The sequence below is a fragment of the Drosophila navojoa genome, chromosome 4 (assembly GCF_054131105.1).
Source record: "Drosophila navojoa isolate 15081-1374.11 chromosome 4, UAZ_NAV_1.0, whole genome shotgun sequence".
Lineage (NCBI taxonomy): Eukaryota > Metazoa > Arthropoda > Insecta > Diptera > Drosophilidae > Drosophila > Drosophila navojoa.
In genome coordinates this window covers 9,713,381-9,734,658 of record NC_142892.1, presented here as the reverse complement: position 1 = coordinate 9,734,658, position 21,278 = coordinate 9,713,381, and the positions used below count along the sequence as shown (strand labels likewise).

The 21,278-nt window shown below is 42.4% G+C and overlaps 2 protein-coding genes across 3 annotated transcripts in view; both read right to left on the bottom strand.

The window, feature by feature from the left end:
• The window catches only part of bru3 (CUGBP Elav-like family member bruno 3), a 160,667-nt gene that overhangs the window by 124,894 nt on the left and 14,495 nt on the right, over positions 1-21,278 (bottom strand). The gene's annotated exons all lie outside the window — the stretch shown is intronic.
• LOC149091385 (uncharacterized) overlaps positions 15,122-21,278 on the bottom strand; it is a 218,933-nt gene continuing 212,776 nt past the window's right edge. The window contains exon 6 of one of the 2 annotated variants that reach the window (XM_089259250.1): positions 15,122-15,298. The gene's annotated coding sequence lies outside the window, so the exon portion shown is untranslated. The remainder of the gene's footprint in view (positions 15,299-21,278) is intronic. The other variant, XM_089259249.1, reaches the window with a different exon arrangement.

The following is a 21,278-nucleotide window of genomic DNA, read 5'->3' as shown; positions in this document are numbered from 1 at the left end:
AATGAGTTATTTGGATGGTAGCCATACGAAAAATGCCATTAAAAGACGTTGAAATGAAATGCATTAAAATAAAACTTAATTGAAGGCTTTATGCCAAGCAGAGCCGAGCAAATCAATAAACCCGTACCGAAATTCGCATTTGATGATTGCTTTTTATATGAAACCAGGTGTCATTTTGTTTCAGCCAGGCCCGGCTCGGCTCGGCCCGGTCTTAGATTGGCTCATCAGCGCTGGCCATGTTCGTGTCATTAGTGCGATGAGGGACGACAGCTTGGCCAGGTTGGCCGGCTCCGGCCTGCTGCCTGTCGCATGCATATTTTATAATCAGCCATTAGTTTGCGGCAATTGAAAATGATTGAAGCTTTTAACTGCAAAATTCAATTGCTTTATAGAGAGCCTCCTCAACCTGGCCTCCCCCGGCCTCACCTGGCCGCGCTTCGACGTCATGTCGTAAAATATTTAATGCCCTGGCTGGCGCATTGCGTTGCGCCTGAATTGTTATTGCTTGTTACCCGAAAATTTTCTGGGCCCGGTTGGGCGGGTCTAGTAACTCTTTTTTAGTTGCTGCTAGTTGTTGTAATACGGCTGCCGTGGCGCACGATCCATTAGGCGGGCGAGTAATTAAAATTGCGATTTATGCATGCGCATGAACAAGACCCCAATTTGGGCGCCCGCTTGTTTGTAATTCAATTATGTTAATGATTGGACAACATTTACCGTATTTACATTAATGCATAATGAATGAACGCAAAGGTTCGCATCGACTCTACTGGACACACACACACACACACACACACTCTCTCTCTCTCTCTCTCTCTCTCTCTCTCTCTTTCTGTTCTCGTGCCTAAATGCATCGTCAGGCTGCAATTTTTTTTTGTTGCTTTTGATTGTAAAACTCGAGCTGTTGCTAAACAGTCAATGAGTGGGCGGCGGCTGATGGCAATTAAGTGCATTTCTCTGTCTGACCAAAGGCATGCCAGCCCAGTCACCCAGCCACGCCAGTCACCCAGCCACGCCTGCCACGCCTCGTTGCCCACAGGCGCGCCACAATTGGCGTCGAGCATAAATTCGCTTTTGCCTTTTACTCAAAGCTCAGCTGGATAAATTAAGTGGTCGATGAACTGAAGCCTTGTTGATTTTGTATACAGCGACGCCAATGTTGTTGACAGTGACAGCATGCAGGACGACGATTGTTGTTGTTGCTGTTGTTGCTGTTGTTGCGACTAGGAGTGAGTCTGGCGATGACGCCGCAAAATTTAAACCAATGTTTAACCAAAAATGTTCATTTAGTCGCACGTACGTTGGCTACGTTGCTGCGGTCTGGCAGCAGGAGAAGGATTTTGGTTGTTTTTTTTTCTGGCTAGCGGGGCCGGCGTCTGTGTGGCTGGTAAATGATTGATGTGGCCGGGGTAATAAATTGGAAAACGTTTTCCAGCTCAAGCAGCAGCATCTTGGCTCAGCTCAGAGCTGCATTGCATTGCAAGTTGCCCGCTCCTGCTGCCTGCTCCTGCTGGCTGCTCCTGCTGGCTGCTCCTGCTGCCTGCTCCTGCTGGCTGCTGTTGCTTTTGAATGCTTTATCAACGTCGACACCCGCAGCTGCTACGCACACAGCATGCAAAAACAACACTGACATGTTCACATATCGAACCAGGCACACACACACACACGCACACACACTTGCACATGGGAGATTCGAAGAGTCTATGGCATAATTGTCTGGCTTCTGTGTGCAGTTTTTCCTGCTGCATTTTTGATTGCAATCGTTGGTTAATGAACTCAATACACTCTGACTACCTCTCCACGCCCCCGCCAGCTCTCTGTGGGCCCGATTTGACCTCAATTCGATGTGGCTCTATGAACTGTAACAGTTTGCTTTAAGCCACAGTCCTCTGCCAGCCAAAACAATTTGTTTGCTGGCTTTAAGTCAGCTCGCACTCATCAAGCATCGCTAACCCCTTACCCCTAACCCCCCGCTTGTTTAGTGTAAGTTAAGTGTAACAACATTGCTAAGGCATCTGAGTTGTTCTCAGCCTCTGCTGTTGCTTCATCTGCGGACGTTTGTTCGGTTTTTGGGCTGCAGGCCTTGCGTTCGCACAGCACAAAGGCCCTGCTAATTATGGGTACCAAAAAGGTTTCCCTCTTTGTGTGTGTGTGTGGAAATTGGGAGCGTAATTAGCGCACATAATTTGAAATTTAAATGTAGCCAAAAATGCGCTGCGAACCCACATCTTTTGGGAAGCCTTTGAGAGTCAAAATGTTAATTAAATCTTTTGCTGGCGAGCCAAAAACAAAATGAAGAACAAGAAGAACGAAATACAGCTACAAAAATTTCGTTTTTTTCTTTGCCTTAGCACACAATTAGCTTTATGACAAAGTGTTGAGCCGTTGACAGAGAGCGAGAGCAACTGGGGCTGCGCAGTCGGCGCCAGTGGGAACGTAAAACCGCAAATTTTAGCGCCTCGCCAAGTCGTGCATGATATGATATGGCGGGCTAGTCCAGGCGACGCCGCCTACGCGTATGCAATGCCAAAAACTGCCAAGTGCCAACTGGCAAGTGCCAAACTGCCAAGTCAACAACGGCAACCACTCGGCGACTCTCCATGTCTCTATATCTGTTTGTGTGTGTTTGTGCGGGTAAGTGCATGAACCCCCGCATAAAGTGCGTTAGTTTATGATGCCCCAGCGCCAGAGTAGGAGTTGCCCAGTCAAGCCATAAGTGCCTACATCTGCATCCCTTGCTGCAATTAGAATGCGGCGCCGTCTATTGAACCAGCCAAGTCACAACTGCCCATGCTCCATCTCTCTCTCCCTCTCTAGCTCTCTCTTTCACTCTCTGTCTCTGGTCAGTTGCGCTTTGTTGTTTTTATGCATTCGCCAACTCAACTACATAAAATGGAACAACGAAAATGCAATTAAAACTACGTTTTATGGCTTTGTTATGGCAGCAGCAGCAACGTCTAATACAGAGAGTGACTATGTGTGTGTGTGTGAGAGAGAGAGGGGGAGAGAGTGAGTGAATCCGCCACATGAAAAGCGATTTTTATTATGCTTTCGACAAGCACGATGATGATGATGCTGCTGCTGCTGCTGTTGGCAATGATCATTATCGCTGCTTTCGAATTGAGTGCGCTGCAAGTTTCTGTTGATAGAACAGTAATACTCCTCTAAGCAATGTTTGCTTATTGAAAACGCAGCTTGAGCTTCACTTTCTTTATATATAAGCTGTATAGTATGTGGGTTTCGCTTCTTTCGATAAATTTATCAAAAATCATCAAAGTTTTACGCAAAAGTTTTTTGTGTGCAGCTGCTGATAGAGAGTTGCCAGTTGAGAGTTGAAATTTTGTCACTGGCAAAGCCAGCAGCGGCAGCAGCAGGAGTTGGTGCGGAGCTGGCAGCTAAAAGCAAAGACAATGTTGCGCCTCGAGCGTGCAACAGCAAAACAAACTAACGAGCTAGCAAGCAAAACAATAGCGAGAGCACCACCATCCATCTCACCTACGCTTAGAGCACGCTTTACTGCTGCGCCTGTCTATGTGTACGTGTGTGTGTCTTCTGGTAACAACCTGCCATAACTGTAGCTTAATCAAAAGTTTTTTGCACTGCGCTGTAGGGCAACGGCGACTATCAACCGCAACTAACACACCAACACACACACATACACGCACACTATATCATCCACATCCACATCCTTGGCATCCTTTTGATACTAATCAGTGGTGCTTCTCATGCGAGGCTGCTTTTTATGTTCATTCTCACCCATGTTGCACACGTTTGTTGTGGCTGCACTCTCTCTCTCTCTCTCTCTCTCTCTCTCTCTGTCTCTCTCTCTCTCTTTCTCTTTAGTTTTTCTACCATATCTCTGATATATGATATATAGCAGCTGTATATAATGGTCGCCATGCTCGTGTTTGCAATTAGCAAGTGGCAATTAAAGTTGGTCTGGCTGACCAAAGATACATTGAGCCATTGGCATTGAGCGCGGCATAACTGCAATCTTTATTAATGCCATATTGTATGAGCAGACAATTGCTTGGCCATTATATAGAGCGCCAGACAATAGAAGTCACCACTAGATACCAAATATTTTGTTCGATTTTTAAATTGGATTTTCAGCAGAAAAAAAAATGGCTAAAGTTTGTTCACTTTAAACGGAAAATCCCATGAAAGTAAAGAGTATATAAAAACAAAGTCATGAAAACTAAAGTGAGAATGAGCAAATTAATATTGAATAATAATCTATATATATTTGATTTAAAATATATATATAAATATAATTTAAATGTTAATATTGAAATAGAAATTATAAATATCTATGAATATATAAATTAAAATTCGCAAAATATTCCTAAGATTTGTTAACCAATCATTAACTGTTCATTAAATATACATAATTATATTTGCGTTTATATTATTCACACTCTTCACATATTTTAATGTGCGCTCAAAAGTATGCTATAATTTTTTTACTTCGCTTTCAACTCTCTCCTTGGCACAAATACGACGTATTTATTGAGGGGTTTATATTTTAAAACATACCTAAACACACACACCCTCACACACACACACAGGCACGCCTATTACGCCAGCGAAATCAATATTATTTTATGCCCGTCTCGAATGACAGCCCACACATGTGGCCAAAATCTTGTCACTCTGTTATAGACGCCAACGAATACATTCATTCCAGCTCTGTCTCTCCCGGCTTGTTTAGCTAATTCGTTCGGCTTCTATAAATATATGTGTACATATATATATATATACAGCTCTGCCCAAGCTAGGCTAATAAATTAAACGCACTAATGTTTTGTCAGACGCCGTCGTGTCGAATGGCCTCTAATTAATGGCAAACCTTTCAAGGGGCTACACCTTGCTTTTGCTGCGGCCCGGGGGAAAGTATTTCGATATGTTTCTGGACAGCCCAGTCATTAGCATGCGTTAAAATGCCGTTAAATGCGGAACGGAAACTCGACGCAAGGACATGCCATATAAATTTTCCGTTTTCCTTCGTTTCACTTTTTTTTTTTTTTTGTATTTTTACATTTTCACATTTTGTTTGCTGCTTCGTCGCTTCGCATAATAAAAATGTCATAATTTTTTTTTCGGCCTGCTGTGTTAATTTTTTGTAATTGTCTAAAATTTAGATAATTACATGCCATTAATTATTTACATTCTTCCATATTTTCACTTCTTTTTGCATTTTTTGACAATTTTGTGGTTGACTTGGCCTAGCCATGCGTACGTACGTACGTATATAGTATATCCAATATATTGCTGCTATATGCGGGGCGTAAAATTAAATTTACATAATTTATGACTTACTCAGCTCAAAAGTGTGCCAGTGTGTGTGTGTGTGTGTGTGTGTGCGAGTGTGTGTGTTTGCGGCATGTGCCGTGTTGCATAATTTTAGGCATTTTTGTTTATTGTGGCGTAAAATTTGAATTATGAATAGGAATACACACACACACACACACACATAAACTGTTTGCTGCTTTGGATATACGTATATATATATACGTTTTTTTTTTATCCGTGTTAGGGTTACATTCAGGGGTTATTAGTAATTTATTTGCATATTTTGAGGAGCGGGCGCTGTGGGCGCAGCAGGCAGCAGGCAGCCAAGCTGATGGACACGCCTGGAGCTGCCGCTGGCATTCGAGTGTTTGGTGTTATAGGTGTGTGTGCGTGTGTGTGTGTGTGCGCGTGTGTCTTTTGTGTCAACTTGGCCGGGCACAAAAGTCAGTCAAGTGTCGTTTTCGGAAGACATAAATTTTGAGCCGGGTGGCCGGAGTGTGAGTGCCTGTAGCACAGGACAGGTGTCCTGGATGAAGGCAAGTATAATTGAATGGCGGAAAAGGTTTCACATGGATTTCAAATGGCGTCTGCCCGTGTGCCACAATGCATTGGAGCCAAAGCCAACTGAAGCACATGAAATGAGCTTAGATGATTTTATTGCTGAATGGATTCATGTGCTACGAAAGAAATAAATACAGAAAGAAGTGATATAAAAGGTGGCTTAAGCACATAATACAGATATACAGGCCATGAAAAGCTTCAATTATAAAATACATTAATGCATACATATAGATATGTGTATGAAGATATACTTTTAAATGAGGCACACTTTAAGCTCTGCTTAACGGCAAATTTATGAGAGTCTATCGATTATTTGGCCGATATTATTTAAAGAATATCATTTCGGCCCGTCATGCTAGGCAAACATTTCAAACATGCGGGGCGGGAGTGTCTCGAGGGCTGAGCATTGATTGGTTGCCCAGTCAAAGCGACGTTTAAAGCATACCTTCTGCCGAGCTGAAGCCCACTCAAAGCGGCTTATATAATGGCCAATACAACATTTTTGTTGCATACCACTGGCGCACGCAAGAAATGCTTATAAATTACATAAGCCAAGAGAGAGAGAGAGAGAGAGAGAGAGAGAGAGAGAGAGAGAGCGAGCGAAAGGGATGGCATGCCAGCCGGCTGCTGTGCCTGCTCCAACAAAGCACTCAACTGTGAAAATGTCTGTTAAGGCCAACACACACGCACAGTCTCCACTCATGTGTGTCCTATATAGGGCTACCTTGCTGTCAACAGGATGACAGTTCATATAGTATATGGGCATATACATATATATATATATCTATATATCTATATATCTATATACATATATGTATAGCCCTGCCTTCAACTGTCAATTGAGTTGGCATGTTGGCAGTCTCTTGACTTGTGTTCAATATGAAATGCGCATAAGCACACACACACACACACACACACAGATAGACATATTGCCTAGTCAGCCCAAGCTGTAGGCGCCTTTCTAATGCCTGGCACGTATTTTAATTGATTTGTGCGCACAGCTGAAGCAGCTCATTACATGACCAAAAGCAGGGCTACAAATTGAAAAGAATAAACATAAAAACAGACAGAGAGCAAGAGCGAGAGGGAGAGGAAGAGGAAGAGAGTAGGAAATCACTTTCAACAACGTTTCACAGGCAATGCAAACAAACAAACAACGAGCCAAACGAGTGAAAGAGCTGGCCGTGGCCAAAGGATAGCCGTGGCATCATCATCAACCTCCATGGTCCTCGTCGTCATCGTCGTCTATTTGCTCAACGAGTTTGATGTCTGATGATGATGCTCCATTTATTATTAACTTGAAATGATTTTCGGGCTGGCCGCGTGGAGGTGACGACGCAGCGATTGAATGCACGACTGCATCAAATGGCAACTGTGCGCGTTCTCTCTCTCCCTCGCCCCTTTCCCCTCCATCTACAGATGTATCTTTGCTAGAGTATCTCTCGCTCTCTACGTGTGTGTAAACACGTGTGAGTTCAATTGGAAAATCGTGTGCTGCATACGCGGCTTCTTCTTCTTGCTGTTGCTGTTACTGTTGTTGTTTTTGTTTTTGTAAACAGCATCGCGCACATACTATATCTCAGCGCAATTCGAGCCTGTGCGCCAGTGTGTACACACTTTAAGCTATATTCGCGCTGTTTATACACAGCTGCAGCTGCAGAAATTTACGTGCGCTTAATATTTAAATTTAAGCCGCATCGAATTATATGTGAAGCGCTGCGATTGCAGCTGCCATGCGAGGCGCGGAGATTGAGAAAATTGCAAGAAGTTTTCATAGAACTGAAAGTGAAGCGAACTGATGAGAGAAATATTGATAAATGGAATAGCATTTGGCTGCAAAGTGCTAGCAAGGTCTGTATGGTAGGCTTCTATTTATCTTGGTTAATGTAGCTTCGTAGCAGCTCCATGGCTGGTATATTCAATGGATATTGGTCATGCTACATGCTGAGGCAGTGATATGTTGTTGCCATCATAGCAAATATTTTCTAGGCTTGCCAAGGAAAAGTTTTCTTCCTCAAGTTCTCCATAGAGTCATGCCGACTTAAAAAAAAAAAAAACTTTATATATTTTATTTATTTTAATTATTTAATTAAGTTTATGTATTTTATTTGTTTCATTCATTTTATTTATATTATTTATTTAATTCATTTTATTTATTTTATTTGATTCATTTATTTTATTTATATTATTTATTTAATTCATTTTATTTATGTTATTTGTTTCATTTATTTTATTTATATTATTTGTTTAATTTATTTTATTTAATTTATTTGTTTTATTTATTTTATTTCTTTTATTTATTTTATTTATTTTATTTATGTTATTTATTTTATTTATTTTATTTATTTTATTTTATTTATTTTATTTATTTTATTTATTTTATTTATTTTATTTATTTTATTTATTTATTTATTTATTTTATTTATTTATTTAGTTATTTTATTTGTTTATTTATTTATATTTATTTAAACTTTTCATCAATTTGCCAGGCATAAGATTGCACGCTTAAATGGCTTCCCCTATTCAAAAATTTAGTAGCTGCAGGTTACCTCTAATATGTATATATTATATTCCCTTCAAAAATACCTTTACTCTGGTTTGGTCACTACTATTTTTTTATCCTCTTTTTTTGGGGCACATGCATAAATTTGGAGTGTATGCACCCATGAAAACCCAGAAAGTGATAAAGAGTGAGAAAGAGAGAGAGATGAAAATGCTTTAGCTACGGCCGTTTGTCAGCTTTAGCCACTTGACAGTCGCCCCGAGGCTGTGCTGAACTCGAGGACCTCTCCCCGGAGCCTTGCAAATTTATGCACACATCCCCGCTGTAGCAGCCAAAGTCCTTAGCTCTTTGCCATTTAGCCAACCCCGAGTGCAATCTGCTCTGGTCTCCCCGTCTCGCGCCCCATCTGCCATATATCAAAGTAACGCCAAATGAAAAGCGACAGTCGAGCAGTCGAGCAGTCGAGAGTCAAGCATTGCTGCCGCCTGCCTTGCAATTTATAAATTGCAAACAAAACACAAAAAAAAAAAAGCAAGAAATGGGAAAGAAAAGGAAATGAAACAAAAGGACAACATTTGCTTATATTTTATGCAATATGCCAACCGCGTTTTATTAAGCAAATTACGAGAGACGAGCAAATCTCGGCACGGCGTACCCTCAAGTCCTACTTATGACCTTGGCAAACAGCCTAACGCGCATTCTCTTAAGCAATTTGGCAAACAGACTCCACTCGACTCGACTCGACTCGACAGAGACTCGCAGCTCTTAACGCACATTTTCATATATAAATTATTAATTTTGTATGCCCAACCACACACACACACACAGGCACACACTCGGCAGGCAGGCAGAAGTCTCGTGTAGGCAATGGCGAGTAAAATGCATTTTGTGCTCCATTAAATAATAAAAGCAAACGTGGCAGATAGCAGCCGCCAGATAGCGTCCCATATACGACGCTGTATACACAATAAAAATCTTACACGAAGCGCATAAAAATAAAGCAGAACAGAGCTAAAGGAACGACTCGAATCTCAGGTCTCATGACTTGGCTGCTTATCTAAGTCGACCCCCAGAAAAAAAAAAACCCCATTGTGATTTTTAAGTTGTGTGTACGTGTGTGTGGGCGAGAGTACATAAATAAGTAAAGAAATGCCTGTCGCTTAAGATTACAGAGCAAATAAGCAGCATCGAGGACATTTGAATGTTGCTACCGACACGCACTTACTTATTCATAGTCAGGTCTGTTGGCTGGCCCCCGCTTCGAGCCGGTATAAAAATCAGCATAAACAGCAATTGTTATGGCCTGTGAATGGAGCACGGTGCAGTCTGTGAGCCGGGTGCGGGCCCACAAATCAATGACATAGACAACTGACAGAGCTGCCAGTCAAAGAGTCAACAGAGTTAGACAGCAAACACTTTAATTTAGTTATGAATTACCAGAAAAGAACTTGACTCGATAATATTCGAGCAGCACTTAACAGACAAGACTTGACTGCGCTAAGAGTGTATGAGTGTGTGTGTGTGTGTGTGTGTGTGTGTGTGTGAAGGGCTGTAAGGGCGCCTACACGCACGTGTCCTTGTCAATGACAAGGGAAATTTTACAACTTTCAAGTTTAATTTGCCAAAAGTAGCAATCAAGCAGGAGACGGCAAGGCGGCAGGGGCACAAAACAGAAATAACAACAAGGGTTGATTTTTTAAGTGTGTGTGTGCGTGTGTGTGTGTGAGTGAGAGTGTGTAACCCTTTCGACCTAATTGCATGGAAGTTGTTACGCTGCCAGTTAAATTGTAAAAATTAAAATGTATAAAATGTATATAATTTATATTAAACCAAGAGCTAGAGAGAGTGAGGGGGAGAGAGAGAGGGAGACAGGGAGTGCTGCTATGTCAGTCATTCAGGCAGGCCGTCAGTCAGCCATTCACTCATTCAGTTGGAACGCTGCCTGTTTTATGAGGTGTTAAGTGGGCTTAAATTAAAAGTCGTGTCGAGATGCGGGGTTGCTGCACTTAAATGTGTTGAAATGTTTGCGTATTTGTTCAAGTTATGGCAAAATACCAACAGAAGCAGAGAGTGAGTGTGTATATGTGTGTGTGTGTGTGTGTGTGTGTGTGTGTGGCACTTGAGCGCTGAGCTTGTGAACCCCTGAACTGACAAACGACCTCTCCAAGCTCAACCCAAACTCTCTCGATCTGGCTTGTTGTTTCATTAGCGCCCTAAGGGCAGAGCGAAAGAGTGAGTGAGAGAGGGAGAGACAGAGAGAGAGAGAGAGAGAGAGGACGGGGCAAAACTTGATTTCTGTTTGCTTTTGCTTCTGCTTCGTCTTCCTTGAGTTATTCACATGTGAGCTATAAATTTGTGTTTAATAAACTTTTCTAGAGCCCTGAGTGGGCGTGGCTGGGCCACCTATGAGAAGGTAGCATTTGCTTGATTGTATGCCAACATTTTGTTATGTCATCATTGGCCCAGAGACATAGTCCATGATAAGCCCATGTGGGGGGTAGCATATAATCTGATTATCACACGCCCGGTCACTTTCAGCCGCTGACCAGAGGCAGGCGAGAGAGATAAGAGATCGCAGATAGTTAAGGCTCAGGCCGAGTGTTACCTCTCCAGGTCGGCGAGGCCAAGGCAATTACGACTGCATAATAGACACTTCCCCGCTTGAGGCGGAGCGCGGGCCAACACGTGTTCGTATTTTGTGCCAACGACAGCCAAATTGCTTATTAAAATAATAATATGGCCAAAAATTAAACATCGAACTGCAACCCTCGAGGGGGCGGCGGCAGACAAAGGGGCATGAAAGTCACCCTGCACATGTACAAACTCTCAGCTGATAATGAAAACATTCAAGCACACGCACACACACACACAAATACACGCTGAGCTCAATGAAAATCTGGGGACTAGTCAAATTTTATGCGCACATAAAACGCGGCGCGTCTTGAACTTTAAAAACAACCGAAACAAGTCAAGCAGAAGGCAGACGGAGAGACAGACAAAGTCTATGCTTTGATCATAAAATGCAAGTTTTTAGAGGACACGAACTATCGACCCAAAAGGACAAAACGCCTAACCAAATGAAAAGCAAATTAATACAGAGAACCTCGGGTCGCAATTTATTGACAGTCGAAGTTTGTCAGAGATCAAAAGATGCGCAAGGAATTTGCACAGACTGTAGGATGGGGTGGAAGGGCGGTGGGTGTGGCAGGCGTTTGCTAAATGGACATGTACCAATTTTCCACACACATTTAACAGTCTGCGTGTGCGTGTGTGTGTGTGTGAGCAAGCAATAAAATAAATGACAATGAATGACTGAGCAAATGAATAAATGAGAGAAGAATTTTGCTTTGAAATTCAAATTTCAAAAGTTGTCATGACATTGTGTTTATGACAGCGAGTGTGAGAAAGAGATACGGGCAGCACGCTGCTGCTGCTCTCTCTCTCTCTCTCTCTTGCTCACTGCCTACGTTTGTCTATCTCTCTTTTTGTTTCATACTTTATTTGGCTGCATATTTAAAATTGAATATTTGCACGCCTTGAGCATTTCAGATTACAAAGATCTACTTCACTTATGCACACACAAACAAACAAACATCTCTCTCTCTGTGTGTGTGTGTGTGTGTGATTCGCCTTGTTGTCATTTGCATGCATTAGATGCGTTTCTGCTATTTGCTCTGCTCAAAGCCATTTTAAGCGGTTTATTTTTTGTGTGCGCAAAATGAATTTGCCAAATGCTGAACTTTTTGCTCTTAAAGCTCATACGGAATATGAGTTTCCTTTCTGTTTTTAGCCAAATGAAATTGAGAGACGATGTAGGTAGGTTTGTGTTATGTCATTTGAGTGCTATATATATGGCAATAAGTAATCATATTTGAATTAGATATGTAATGAGCAGCATGAGCAGGAGGCGCTGTAAGACAGAGAATGTTGCTTTCAGAGTATTCGCTCTACATGTCTCTCTCTCTCTCTCTATATCTCTATATCTTCCTTTCTCTCTCTCTCTCTCTATCATTCTGTATTCAATATTCTTGCAATACCACTCTCCATCTCTTTACTACGTTCACGTATTGAATAAATATCAGGCGAAGAAATCAGGAGAAGAAATCCACATGTTATTTTCATAGCTTTTCCTTATATACAAATTTCATTATATTCATTAAACATTTTTATATTAAAATTAAGAAGCATAACAAAATAAGATAAATTGACGAGTCTTTATTTTTATTTATTATTCTATATTTTATTATCATACTATACTATTGTTATATATTAAAGAAGTAAGTCTATACTCTCCTAGCTCTAGAACTGAGGCTAGCCTGCTCAGACCTATACCTAGTCCATCTGTTTGACTGACGATCTCTCTCTCTCTTTCCCTTCTCTCTCTCCCTCTCCCTCTCTCTCTATCTCACTCTCTCTCACCCTCTTTCTCTGTCTCTCGCATGCCACCACAGCTTAACGCTCTCTTCCTAGACGATAAACAATTTGTGTTGCTTAATTAGGAATTCCAACGAGTAGCGCAAATTCATCTAATACATTTTCTATTACGCGCAACTGCCCGCACTTGACTATGCTAAACAGTTCCCTTTCCACCTTTGGCCACGTTAAATTTGTATTTTTTATTTTCAGTTTTTTTTTTTTTTTTTAATTTCGTCTGCTGTCGAAAGTCAATTGAAGTTGAAATGAGAATTGAAATGGCTAGCAATTAAAGATGATGACGCCTCCTGCATTCGAGACCGGATGTAGACTTTACTCTCTGTTCCTCTCTCACTCTCCGTCTCTCTCTCTCTCTGTTTGCCCACAGGCTCGAAACACTTTGCATAACATTAAGCTGCGTCGATTCATTTTTTTCTTGTTGTTGATTTTCATTATTTATTTTTTTGTTTTTTATTCTCTGTGGTCGACCGCAGCGCCATAAAATATGCACCCGGCGCTTGCTGAAATTTCACACAGCAAAGCAAAAGCCGACGCTGAAGTATGCAAAATGTGTAGAGCGCGCGGCACAGAGAGCAAAGCGCCTAAAAGCATATTTCAATTAAGCTATCACCTTGAATTATTCTCAGGCCTCGGCTTTAGCCAAGCAGCCAGGCAGCCACCCATGCGACGCCTAAAGAGCAGGCCACAGTATTTTGTCTTCTCCCGGGGTTCCGTCTCTTTTTTTTATATTTTATTTTTAATTTTAATGTTTTCATTCAGCAGCGGCAGCGGCAGCGGTAGAGGCAGCGGCAGCAGCGGCAGCGGCAGAGTGCGCTCGCAGAACGGTAAAACCGCTCGTCAAAATTTGCATTTAAATGAGGCGCAGAGGCGACTGACGGACGGGCACCAAATACAAACAAACAGACAGACACACACACACACACATACATGTGTATGTTAACTTTTTTTTGGGGTGAAATTTTTATGATTGCGGTGACTGCCAAATTGTCAGTGGTTGAGCGTGAGCTTTGCGGAGGGTGAGGGGCGAGGAGTTTGGGAATTGAACGTCGTGGGTGGGGACGGGGGGTTGGGGATGTGTGTGTGCTTGCGCCTGACTGCATAAAATGTAAATATTCATTAATATATGTGTAAGCATTTGAGTGTATCTGTATGTGTGCACGGGTCAAAGCACCCACCAACACACACACACACACACACACACACACACACACACTCGCACTCAATCAACGGCAAAGAATTTGTTAAGCACTTGGCCAAACAAATGCAAAACAAGGCTTAAGTCAACGCCGAACTGATTTAGTCAAGAGCTAAAAATATTTAGCAGAAATATTGTTTAGGTTTCATATATAAATATATATAGTTCTTTAATATAAACCCTTTAATAAACACTCTGAGAATTCGCATAAACTCTAACAAGCCTGCTCAATATTTATAGCATTTGTACCTTCTCATATTTGGCATCTTAATTAACAGAAATTTGTTTGGGCGGCATTGCCTGGCTCTGGGGCATGCAAAAAATTACAATTAAAATGCAAGCGAAGCCTGCAGACATTGGCTGCACAGCTCATGTGGGGAGCATGCAAAAATGCACACACACACACACACACACACAGAGTCACCCACACACACACACACACACACACACACACACACATGCACAGCTGTGCACTGAGAGCAGCAACCATTAGTCGCCTCATTCATCGTCATCCTTCATCCAGCTGCCTTCGCTTCGCTCCGCTTGGCCAAAAATTTTTGGCATAAATGCCATAAACAGTTTATTTAGCAACGCAAAATTAACTGCAAAATGTAGCAACAACCGACAAGGGCAGAAAAAGAAAAAAAACTACAGCAACAACAATGCTGAGGCAAGCAGACGACGGATGATGCTACCCAAGGCAGCAATTGCCAGAGCCTGCCAAAAAAAACAGGCTGGAAGGAAGGAAGGAGGCAGCTGGAGGAATGAGCTCAACTCGACGCTTTATGACGTTTTACTTCATGTGCAGCTTCATAATTAAGTGGCTCCCGAGTGGGTGGGCGGGCTGCGGTGCGAGCGGCTACCGTTGTCTCCTGCACTCCGGGGAGCTTTTAGTTTTGAGCCACGTGAGAAGCATCAGCGCGCTTAGGGCTTGGCTCTTGGCCATAAAAGCGAGCCCCAAACGAGGTCAGCGGAGGCCACTAAAATTCAGTGGCCTGACCCTCTGCATAGGTGTAGAATTCTTATATGTAACACAGCACACACACACACACACACACACATGCACATATATACACATAGACATATACATTTAAAGACGCACATAAAAGTGTTAGCAGCTCGTTTTCTGTACTTACTAATTTGATGGCTGGTGGTATTAATGGATGATGGCAACTTACCTGCAAGAGATGGAAAAAAGAGAGAGAGAGAGATAAAGTGAGTGAGTGAGAGAGGCAGGATATTAATATTAAATGTGCAGTTGAACAGATATTCAAGTAATTGGTTTATGTTATTAGCCGAGTCATTAGGGAATGCTGCTGATGCGGCATGCGGTGAGGGCGGGTAGGCAAAAGAAATAAAAGTGAGAGAGAGAGAGAGAGATTATAACTTTAATTGAAGCCTGAGATAATGGCCGAACTATTAAGCTTATTAATGAAACCGTCCGTAAGCAGAGCAAGAAAACTGCGCCAAATATAATAATCTATATGCAATACTGCCCAAACACACACACACACACACACACACACATGCACATAGCCAATCTGTATACATTTGAAGACTTCCTAGTTCAATATATTCTCTAATAAAGTAAAAGCTTTTTCAGCTGACAGTTGGCAATGTGTGTTGACCCTTTAAAAAAATTGATTAACAGCCCTTAAAGCAACTAGAAAATGTTTGTTGAGGCAGTTAGCAAATGCTCAAAGAAGCGAGACAGCAAAAGAGAGAGATAGAGATAGAGAGAGAGCGAGAGCTGAATAAAATGTCATAAAAATTCTATTTTCGTATAAAATTTCGAAAGTAATCTAATAAATATTGATTTTCATTCGTCATCGACAACGTCAACGCTGGCGACGACGACGACAACAACATCATCATCATCAAAAGCAGCACCAGCAGCTCGAGCAGGAGCTGGAGCAGCAGCAGGAGCCGCGTTGTGTAACCCTACACGTGCACACACACACATACACATACATACAGAGGGCGATGGCGAGAGACAGCAGGCGCAGTCAATAGTCGTTATTTGATATAGTCGAAACCAACAAGCAACCCATGATGAAACGTGCCTGGGCGGCTGACCAGTGCGACCACACGCAAGGGCCAGCAGGGCGTGCGCGGGGGGCGGTCGACGAAGGGGGGTGGCGATCCCAGCGCTGCAAGGGATGAAATCATGCGCGCAACTCGTTTTTGGTACGGTTCGGCTCTTGGCCGTAGGGCGGTCAGTGGACGACACACACACACACACACACACACACACACACATACAGTTCATTCAATCATTCAAATGTCCTTTGAACTATAAAAATACATGACACTAATAAAGAAAACGAACAAATGACACGACACTCGCTACGCGCACGGACCTGGAGCCCGGTACCGGACCCGGACTCCAGTCCGGACCCGGTCACGATAAGCAAGCCAAAGACGTTGCGCGACGCTCTATAACCTAAAAAAAAAAAAAATTGCTATTTAGAGCAATTTATAAGCGTACTTTGAGGCGCCTTCCCCTTGGCCCCGAACCGGCTCGACATTTGACATTTACGAGTGGAGATACTGTAGGGCGGCAGTGACAGTGGCAGGAGCCGGGCTAGGGGCGCCCAGTTTCGAGTAGAGATCCTCGACCACATAAATTTCTGGTGCGCTTCCAAGCGCTTTTCTGTAGCTATTTATTGCATTTTTATGTAAAATGCGCCGTGCGGTATGCGCCCTTGCCTCTCTCCCTCTGCCTCTGCTTCTTCCTCTTCTTCTCTTCGGTTAGATACTTGGCAGGGCGACATTCCTGCCAAGTTGTTTACGAGCCAAAGAGCGTAATACGTAATACGTAATACGTAAATCGAAAATGCCGCCCACGCAATGACCAAATTTACGCAATTAAAGACATTTCGGGGATATATTTTATGGCATACTTTACAGCCAAACTGCCCCAGTGTGTGGGTGTCCCTTTACGCATGTGTGTGTGTGTGTGTGTGTGCAGGTAAATTCGATATAAAAACAAATAAAGAAATACGATTCAGATTGTGTGTAATAGAGGTTAAATTGTGCCCGTTCCTTGGCAACTGTCTCTGAAGCTTAACCCAGAAATTTGATATTTTCTTTTAAACTGATAACAGTTAAACTGATATATTTGAATGGGAGTGAGCTTGTGCCTTGCTGTTGTCTATAATATGAAGTAAGTGAGAGTGGGAGCTGGGGCTGGGTTTCGTATAATATGTTTCTTTGAGATGCAGCAGAAGAAATGCTCGAAACGGTGTTCCAGATCAGGATGAGGCAGCTATTGCTGACTCTGACTGTATGCCTATCTCTCTCTCTCACTCCCTCTCTCTCTCTCTCGCTCTCTCATTCTCCCTCTCTCTCTCTATCACTCTCTCACTCACCCTCTCACTCTCTCTCTGCATTTCTCTCTCTGTATTCCCTATTCATTAAATTATCACACTTTCTTTTTGCCCCTTCAATACCTTCCTATAGTACCCTACCCTATCCTACCTATACTAAACCAAGTTCACATTCTTATATAAAATCCTAAGACGAAACCAAGCATATCAATATCAAAGTCCTGGCACACCTTAATGCCTCTCCCGGCGGGTATTGCCCAGTCGCATACTCCCAACTCTAAGGCACACTCTTCACACTTTTCTTATCGAAATTCCTGTGCTCAGGCCATATGGGACTGCATTGTTATCGCTGGCAAAGCTGTTGCCATTGCTACAAGTATTTTCATGCATTCGCATTCATTCTCGCATAGATAAATGTATATAAATAAATAAATAAACCTCTATACATATGTATTTGCGTGCATAGTTTCTCGGTTTAATATGATTTATCAGCGCATCTGCCGAGCTCTGCACATTTTTATGACCATATGCTGGACAGCACACACACACACACGCACACAACGAGACCAACCACAACAACTGCAATACACAACAACAACAACAACAACAACAGCAAAGAGCGCCGCGAACACAAATCAAAACTGAGCACAGCGCCTAAAAAGCAGCTAAGGCCAAACAGCACGGGGCAATAAACTACACTAAAATGTGCGAAGAACGAGGGGGGAGTGAGGGGCTGGTCTAGTCGGTGGGTCGGCCGGTCGACGCTGGCCCATGTAATCTCTGTTGACCATAAAGATTTATAGACTATTGTAGCATGTCGTGCTCAACGTTCGACTTCGTCGCGGTAGCCGCAGCAATGAAAAGGAAACTTTTTGCAACTTAGCGCCAAACTTTATGCAATAATTTATATATATTGGGCGCAACGCGCCTTGCTTTGGCCACATAAAAAAATAAAATAAAATAAACCAAAGAAAAGGAATACAAAATAATAATAAAAAACAACAACAACAACGGCAGCAACGGCAGCAATATAATGCCAAACAACACAAAAGGCAATACACATAATAGACGTGACAGCAACAAAGGCAAACGTAACGCATGAGGCGGGAGAAAAAACCAAAATGAAAGCAGCAAATGAAGGGCGAGAAATGCAAGGCTTATTATATAACTGAAATGCCCTTTAGAGTAGCAGAAATATATAGAAATTAAACAAGTGAGAATCGCCTTTGTGTGCTGTGAACGATGCGAGAAGTGGAGATTAGAGAGAATCAACACACACTGCATAATCTTAAGCTAAGGCATATTTCCCTCAGCAACTTTAGCTAATGAGATTCCGATATAAGCAAATGATATCTTAGTATAAAACTTACCAAAAATAATAGTAGTATTATAATAAATATTATAAATATATCAAATATATCCCATATATCTCTAAAATCTGCCACACAACAAAAATTGTTCCCTAGCAACTTCATCTAAATGTAGTTTTGCCTCTCAGTAAACCCCATGTGTCACATCTTCCGCATAGCTTGACACTTCAGCTATATGTTCAACTCCCTAGCTCATCATTTATTCCCATATCCAGCCAAACATCAAACACCTTTAAAGAACTGAACTGCGAAATCAATCAGCAATTCGCAATTCCCTGCAGAAAGGGCAGCAGCAAAAGGTTCGCATAGCTCGCAGCGCGATAAAAAATTAAAAACTTGCTCCTGCGATACACCTAAGCGGTGCAAATAGAGAGAGAGAGAGAGAGAGAGAGAGAGAGAGAGAGCGAGAGACAAAGAGAGAGAGATAGAGAGCTGGAAGTTTAAACGTAAGCGGTAGAGTCCCGTTGCACGCAAAGTGTAAAAGAAAAACTTTTCAATGAGTTTTTCCTGTTGGCGGCGTCGACGGCGACGGCAGCGGCGGCTCATAACCGACGCCGTTGCCGTTGCCGTTGCCGCCAGCCACGCCCACTAGCCCACTTGTGTTATTGTTGTTTGCGTTTTAAATAGACTCAAGTGCAGTTGTTGTTGCTGCTGCCGCTTGCAGGCATTGTCTGAAGTGCGTTTCGGTTTGCTACTTTGGCTCATTGTTGCAGCTGTTGCTCTGACTCTGCCTCTGCCTCTGTCTCTGCCTCTGCGTCTGCTTCTGCTGCTGCGGGATGCTGGGCGTTGCAAAATCAATCGATAGTTAATGGAAAATCGTTATTAATGAAAAGTTTGCCACCCACGCCAGCAATCGAGCGTGCGCTGGGCCATGCCAAAATGCTTGATAAAGTGCGCAGCAAAAAAGCGAAAAATAATAAAAGGAAGAAAAGAAAAGAAAAACAACAACAAATGAGAGGCAAAAATTGAAAGCGTAACATTTAAGTAGCAAAGTTTTTTTGTACCCAAATTGTTGTTGTTGCTGTGCGTAATTTCATTCGAGTGCGAAAAGTTGCACGCGTAAGTGTAGGAGAGAGAGAGAGAGAGCGAGATGGCAGGAGAGGCGAAGCGAACACATTTTTTGCTGCATATTTCGCGGCGCATAAATATTTTATGCATGCAGGCAGGCAACAAAAGCGTCATCAAAACACACAATGGCCAAACGTAGACAGAGTTCTGTTTGTCTGCTCTCAAAGCTCTATCGCCATCTCACTCACACTTATCGCTGTCACACTTGCTCCATTCTTTGTGCTGGCGCATTTGCACCTCAGCGCAAAGTTTGGCTTGGGCCAATTTATAAGGCCAGGCGACGCTTTTGCATTGTCGCTGCGTCCTGATTGAGGCAGCTTTGAAAACTTTCGGTTCAATAGTCGCAACAAAAGTTTAATGACAGTTTAAGTTGTTTGATAGCAAACGTTGCCACGGGCCAAGCAAAGCAGAGCAGAGCGAAGCAGTTCTTACGTAGCAAAATTGTAAACAAGCTGCGCAATGATAATATTTGTATGAGAACTGCTCAAAGACGGTTTTTGTGTTATTGAAAACAAAGATGGGTGTGTGGGTAGGTCTAATAGATAGACAGAAAAACATAAATATATAGAGGATTGGTAGATAACTACCTATATAAAAGTAGAAAAAGCTATATAGATAGTTCTATCGGACAGATCTAAACGATAAAGAGAAAACGAGATAGATGAGAGATAGCGAGAGAGATAGATAGATAAATCAATAAAGAGAAGGAATACTATAGACTCATAGATAGATAGATAGACAGATCAATAGATGGATAAGCAATACCAAAGATTGCCAAGTCGATGGACAGAGAAAAAAGTCAGCAGAAGAGATAGATAGCTAGATCAATATAGCTCTATATGAAAAACTATCCATAAAGAGCAACAAGAAGCATCAGCTATATATCAATATCAAAACCATATGCATACAAATCCAGCTTAAGAACCAATTCAGTTACTTTACGCAAAAAAACGTAAACTCTAAAGCGCATTTCCGCTAAATGCTTTACTTCCTCTGGCTCGTAAAGGCGGCTCAAATCGAATTTTAGTTTAGATTTGGGCCTGCGAAATGTTTATAGTTGGGTCACGCAGCCGTTTACGATCATTGCGAATAACATAAATATACACACAGAGACACACACACACACACAGTCGCACACATGTTAAACTTTGAGCGCTCTCAGTAATCACATTGGCGGCAGCAAAAAGCGTTGCATACTTTTCGGCTGATGCTGATTTATTGCAACAACAAAGTTTATCATGCATATTTTATGCGTGTAAATGTTGCCGTCATAAAATGTCTTAAAGACTGAACCAACCACTCCACATAAGGGGTCGTTGGCTGAGCAGAGGCGGGCGTGGGGGGGGGGGGGCGTGACTGACGCATGTGCGTGGTCGCCCAGCCTGGCCGGCTTTTTATGTACGTACGAGTTGTAATGGCGGCCAATAAAGCAGCCATTCAATGCAGCAAATTGGCATTTTATTAGCCTACACTCCCCTCCTTCCACACCTCGTCCTCGCCATCTCCACAGCCCGTTCCATTACTAA